Source organism: Eubalaena glacialis, chromosome 15 (genome assembly GCF_028564815.1).
Source record: "Eubalaena glacialis isolate mEubGla1 chromosome 15, mEubGla1.1.hap2.+ XY, whole genome shotgun sequence".
NCBI classification, from domain to species: domain Eukaryota; kingdom Metazoa; phylum Chordata; class Mammalia; order Artiodactyla; family Balaenidae; genus Eubalaena; species Eubalaena glacialis.
In genome coordinates this window covers 88,138,691-88,144,812 of record NC_083730.1, presented here as the reverse complement: position 1 = coordinate 88,144,812, position 6,122 = coordinate 88,138,691, and the positions used below count along the sequence as shown (strand labels likewise).

At 52.0% G+C, this 6,122-nt stretch overlaps 1 non-coding gene across 1 annotated transcript; it reads left to right on the top strand.

The window, feature by feature from the left end:
• Nucleotides 1-1,768: 1,768 nt before the first annotated feature.
• On the top strand, nucleotides 1,769-1,841 carry TRNAE-UUC (transfer RNA glutamic acid (anticodon UUC)). Its single transcript has one exon. It is a non-coding gene; the product is annotated as a tRNA-Glu (tRNA).
• Nucleotides 1,842-6,122: the final 4,281 nt, after the last annotated feature.

Below are 6,122 nucleotides of genomic sequence, written 5' to 3'. Positions count from 1 at the left end.
ATTCTTCCCAGCTTCTGATTCTGTGGACTTTCATCAGGCATCTAGTGAGTGCTCGCTGCTTTCATTAACCTCCGCACATTAACTCTCCACAACTCCACTTTGCGGTCGGCCTGTAATATTCCCATTTCACAACCGTGGGCTCCGAGGATCAGAAAATCTAAGGCACCTGCTCAAGTTCCCACAGCTGTTCAGCAGTTTTAGGGAACATCGGTTGCTTTGGATGCCTCTTCTGGTCACTGTCTTTGCATTTCCTCGAAGATGACCCCTCCCTCACCTCAGACCATGTGGTTTGGGGTTAGTCTGACTCCACCCATTGGTCCATAGATGGGCATGTGACTAAAGCATGGCTAATCAGAATTTTCCAAACCTGTAGCCTCAGTGATTGGTTCAGGGATCATCAGGTGACCCAGTTTGGTCCACTCAGAGGTAATCCTAGAACAGTTGGGAAGAGAGAATTGTTGGGGTGACTAACCATCATGAATGTTCAGCTGAGCCTGCTGAGATGCCTTTTCTATCTTGAGGGTGAGGTCTACCTGAGAATAAAGCCAACATAGACAAAAATGACCATGAGACAGAAAGAGATAGCATCCTGAGGTCAGTGCTTGAGCCCCTGGATCCAGCAATACCTGAATCATTACAAAAGCCAATATCTTTTCTTTTTAACTGAGGCCGTTTTGAGTTGAGGTTTCTAGGATAAGCAAAAGACTCTTGGCCTATAATGCGGCAGAAAAAGAATTTGAGTCCATGCCTATCTAAGTCCAAATTCTAAATTCTTTCCCCAGAACCATGCCACCTCCCTGAGTCCCATCCACCTTCAGTGTCCAGATCAATTCTTCCTTTTCTGTGATGCCTTCCCTACAAATATCAGCTCACAGCATCTCTCCTCAACTCTAATTGTTGGAGTTTGTGGCCTTTGGTCTAAGTGTTTTCAGGGAGGGCCCCCCTGATACACACTATGCCCTCTTCTGTAATCACAGGTGCTTGAAGTTTCACCATCAGAGCAGCATTCCTTTGGATTAAGTATTGCCCTCCTCAAGTGATTGTTTTAAAATCCTGACCCCCTGAGAGTGGAACTCGACTCACTATGGCCCAAGGAAAAATGGATAAGGGTGTTCAGGATGGAGATACAGGGAAGTGAAACGATGAAGGCGGGTGTATTTGATTCTGACCAGAATGGAGGACGTGGCATTTAAGCTGCATCTTAAAAAAAAAAAAAAAAAAAGAGACAGGATTTGACAGGGATGTAGGAAAGGGCATTGGAGGTAGAAAGAGCAGACTAAGATGTGAGAATTTGTGGGGTACATTCAGGAAACAGCGTAAAATTAGCTGCTGTGGATGGTGTATGATATAGGACAGAAGGCTGCTCAGATAATCCTGGGAACGTGAAACACCAGGCTGAGGAATTTGATCTTTATTTTCCTGGCAATAGGGAGCCACTGAAGGTGCTTGAGCAGGGGGGGAGAGCCTCAATCAGAGCAGCACTTTAGGAAGATTAATTTTTGCCCCGGGGTGGGGGAGGGAGTGGTTTGAAGAGGCCAGAGGCAGGGCCAAGGGAAGTCGAGAGAGAAATGAGTTCATCTGAATAAGAGTCAGACAGTGGATGGGTTAGGAGTGATGGGGGACATTCTTGGGGACAATTGCCTTGATATAGACACAGACCGGGTGCCAGCACAGGGGTGGAGTGTTAGAGCAGCCTGTGTTTTGGCCCCTTCGCCACGCGACATCCAGGCTCAGCATCTTCCTCCTTTAAGAATGGCATCCAGGGAATTCTCTGGTGGTCCAGTGGTTAGGACTCGGCACTTTCACTGCCGAGGTCCTGGGTTCAATCCCCGGTCGGGGAACTAAGATCCCACAAGCCGTGTGGCATGGCCAAAAAGAAAAAAAGAAAAGAATGGCATCCATCCCCAGCCCTCCACATATAGATCCATGGTGTGCAGACCAGGATGGGATTACTTTACATTGCTGAGCAGCTTTCCACTGTGTGGATATACCGCAATTCACTTACCTATTCACTGCTGGTGGACATTTGGGTAGTTCCCAGTAAGCCCCTTTTTATTATTTATTTATCTAGTTTGGCTGCACCACACGGCGTGCGGGATCTTAGTTCCTTGACCAGGGATTGAACCCGTGCCCACTGCAGCGGAAGCATGGAAGTCCAGTCTTAACCACTGGACCGCCAGGGAAGTCCCCAGTAAGCCCCTTTTTAAGTGTCAATAGATGTCACCTTGCACGAAGCAATAAAATCTGAGAAAGCGCTGATGGGATGGGCCAGCTATCTTCTATCTAGTACGCCTTAAAATAAATGCATAAGTATTACAAATCAAACATGTTTGTCCAGGACCATCTTTGTCCTGCTCGGGGCTCGCTCTGGCAGAGGCTGTGGGAATTGCTGCTGCAGTGGTTGTGTTGTTGTGCGAGGATGCTGCCGCGGGACCGGAGATGGGCATGGACGCCAAGCCTCTTCTCATCGCTGGACAGGAGGCCTTCTGGAAGCCGCTCTGGCTGGGCCCCTGCCCCCCACCTCCAGTCTCAGCTGGATGGAGACATTGAGCCCAATTCATGCTGCCTTCAAAGGGCTCCTGTCTGAACCAGGCTCTTGGGCTAACCCCAGCCAAATCCTCGCCTAGGGAAACACACTGGGCCCTTGTTTAGGCGGAGGCCCGCCTGCAGGTCAGCCCAGCTGCGAGGGCAGAATCCCCAGCTCAGCCATGGAGTGTGGCACGGGGGCCTCCTCGGCTCGCTGCCCGCCAGCCCCAGGCCCACCACCCTAGACGAGACAGAGGCCGCCTGGGAAGGCGGAAGCCTCACCTGGGGGTTCCCACATGTGTCCGGTGCTGAGTCGGGAAGGGCCGGTCCCTCGGCCTGGGGTGTGGCTCGCGCGCCTCTGCACCGCTCAGAAACTACACGCAATCCGTTTTCCTTTCTTCCTCTTGGGATTTGAACTGCTTCTGCCCAACCAGATCTTTTCTGTTGGCTATTAAGTGCCCTCCAGGCTGCAGATCTTAAGAATTATGCTACTGGGAGAAGCAAGCCTGAGAACCTGCCCACATACAAGGGGAGAGGATTACACAGGGGCTTGAACACCAGAAAATGACGGAGCCATTGCGGCAGCACATCTCAGGGTCTCTCTCGCGCTGCTCCCTCTCCACCTCTGGGGGGATCCCCAAGGCTGTCAGAACCCCGTCCCCTCCCCATTCTATAGTCCCATCCCCCCACCCCCTCACTGCTCCGGCTCCCACCCACGTGTCAGTGAGTCCCACATTTCTGTCTCCAACCCAGAGCTTTCTTCTGAGTGGCCTATCCACCTGTGTATTCAGTATTGCCACTCAGATATCTCAAAGGGACCTAGGCACGTCCAAAACCATTCTCTCCCACCTGAACTCCAGACCCAAATTTCCATGGTGTTGAAGGGAGAAACTTCTATGAGCATCTTCCTGGGCATGGTCAGAACTGCCCGTCTTGGGGGCAGATCTCATGGGGAGATAGGAGGGCAGATCCATCGCTGTGGACTCCCTACACTCACCACCAAACGTTCCTGCAGACAGGGCTGCGCTCTCCAAGGCCACCACGTGGTGGTCCCGTCCTGGACCGTGAGATCTCCAAATCCCTCCCCCCGCCCAGGGTTGGTATCTCCTTAGGTGGCAGCACATTGTCAGTGGGTGGAGGGGAGCCGAGAGGCATCTATGGATGCGTGAACTGACGATGGAGAGATTTAATTCACTACTGATTCACGGCTTTTCAGGCCGGGCCTGGAGGAAGCTGCAGGCGCATGTGCTTGTGGCCTTCATTTATTTCAGACTTTCCTGGGAAGGGGCTGGGTGGGAGGAGGGCCGCGGGCCGGGAGGAGGGAGAAGAACGGGCTGGGAGCTGGTCCACCCACCAGGATACTCGGGAAATGAGTCCCAGGACATTTTCTTGCAGAAAAGGAAAGATAGGAGCCGGGTTCCATTCTCTGGTTTCTAAAAGGAGGCAGGAAAAAAAATCATCCTGTAAATTTGCAGTCCTCTCTCCCTCAGCTTTTTTTTTTCCCCTCTGCAAGCACAGAGGACATGGTCCCTGTGTCCTGCCACGGCAAGAGCGGCTTGTTAATTAAACAGACGACCAGATGTCACCGTTCATTAGGCCGCGTGCGCAGCCCCTCCAGGTGGCTCCTTCCCCAGACCCCTGCCCCTGGCGGCCCCAGCCCTGGAGAAAGAGCCTGGCATACAGTGGGGTGGAGGTGCCCAGCCCCCCGCCCCCGAGTCCTTGTCAGTAGGGGCACCTCAGCCAGACGTGAGGTGATGGAGACTTTTAATGATCATCACGCCTGTCTGTCGAGCTCCACTTTAAATCACTTTAACGGCAGATTAAGAATATATAAGCTGATGTTAGAGGGCATTCTTAGTGCCTTTATAAATATCTTAAATCAAAAGTTTGGCTTAATTGCACTTGGGCGTTAGAGGAGGCTGGGGTGGGGGCAGGGTGTGGCTCAGATGAGCCCCGGTAGTAAGGGGCCTGGGAGGGGAGAGGGGAGCCCCTGGGGTGTAGCATGGAGGGTCCACAGGTCTCAGAGAGCAAAACGTCTGTCCAGTTTGCACGTGATGATTGACTTTTCCCTTCCCATCCAGACCTCGTGTGCAACACCAGGTACACCTGCAAACCTTGGGTAACCACGCCCAAGGCAAAGCCCTGCCCTGACCTCTCTGGAGCTGCAGCCTGGCAGGGAAGATGTCCAGTGACCAAGTAATTCCACATGATGACCACAACAGCGGTTGTTGATCACATACGATGTATCAGGCCCTGTTCCACGCACCCGACCGACGTATAGTATCTCATTTAATCCTCTATGGGTGGGATTATCATTGTCTTCATTTTAAAAGGAAGCTAAGAGAGGTTAAATGACTTGGGTGAGGTCACACTGCTTTTCAGTGAGAGGCCAAGATTTGCACCCAGGCAGCCTGTGGTGCCAGAATCTGTGCTCTAACCACTGCACCTTTCTGCTTCTCCCTCCATATGGCATGAGTGTCAAGAGAGTTTCCACGGAGAGATGGAGGGGGGAGCTTAACCGGGGGCTTGACTTCACCCAGGGGCACAGAGGAGGCTTCCCAGAGCAGAGATGCTTCACTAGGACCTGATGGGTGATTAGGAGTGAGGCCAAGTGAAGTGAGAAGTACGTGGCAAGGGAGATAGAACAGCATGTGCAAAGGCCCTGAGGCAGGCCCTCTCTTGGTATGTTTGGGGAACAGAAAGAAGGATTTTTTTTCTTCTGTTTCATTCATGGTTATATATCCAGGGCTGAGTGCAGTGCCTGGCACCAAGTAGATGAAGAGTGAGTATTTATTGAATGAATAAAGAGAGGAAGTCCCACTGCAAGGCCAGATGTCAGTGATCGAAAGAGGCCTGTGAACAGCCACCCCAGGATGCTTCTACAACCCACCCCTTCTGCCAGCCTTCTGGTGGGGAGGGGCTGCCACATGGCAGGGGCTGCGTGGGCTGCCAGTGCCATTGTCTTTATGCCTTGCAGAGTCTCTTGACATTGACATGGCCGTAGGAGGCATGCAGAAGGAGCCTCCCTCCAACTCTGCAGTGGGCATGCTTGCTTTGGCCTCCCCAGCATCCTTTCCTCCTGTTTCTGGCTTTTGCATCTCCATTTTCCTTTGGGACCATCTCTCTCCCAATTGCAGCCCGTGAGAAGAAGGAGGTGTTCCACATCCCAAGTTCTAGGGATGGCCGATCAGCAAAGTGCATTCCCTTGACCGCAGTGATTGGCTCAGGGATGGCCATCTGACCTGAAAAGAAGCAATGAGAGTCAGCCCTGCAACATTTGCTGAAATTACTGCAGCAGAGAAGCTTTGTCTATGTGGAGTTTGCTGAGCTGCTGAGCATCCTAGGTGCTCTGGGGGCGCTTCTGTCATCTTTTGGGGAGAGCCTGCAAAGGCAAACAGGACTGAGAGATGAAGAGAGAGTGACTCCTGGAACATTTGAGTCCCTGGATCCAGCCATTCCTGAAGTCACTTTCCCCTGAAACTTTCCAGTTACATGACCCAATAAATTCTCTTCTCTGTTTACACCAGGGAGTGTTGGGTTTTCTCTTATTTGTCAGCCACTGGCTCAAGAGATTTCCAACCATTGTTCAATCTAAC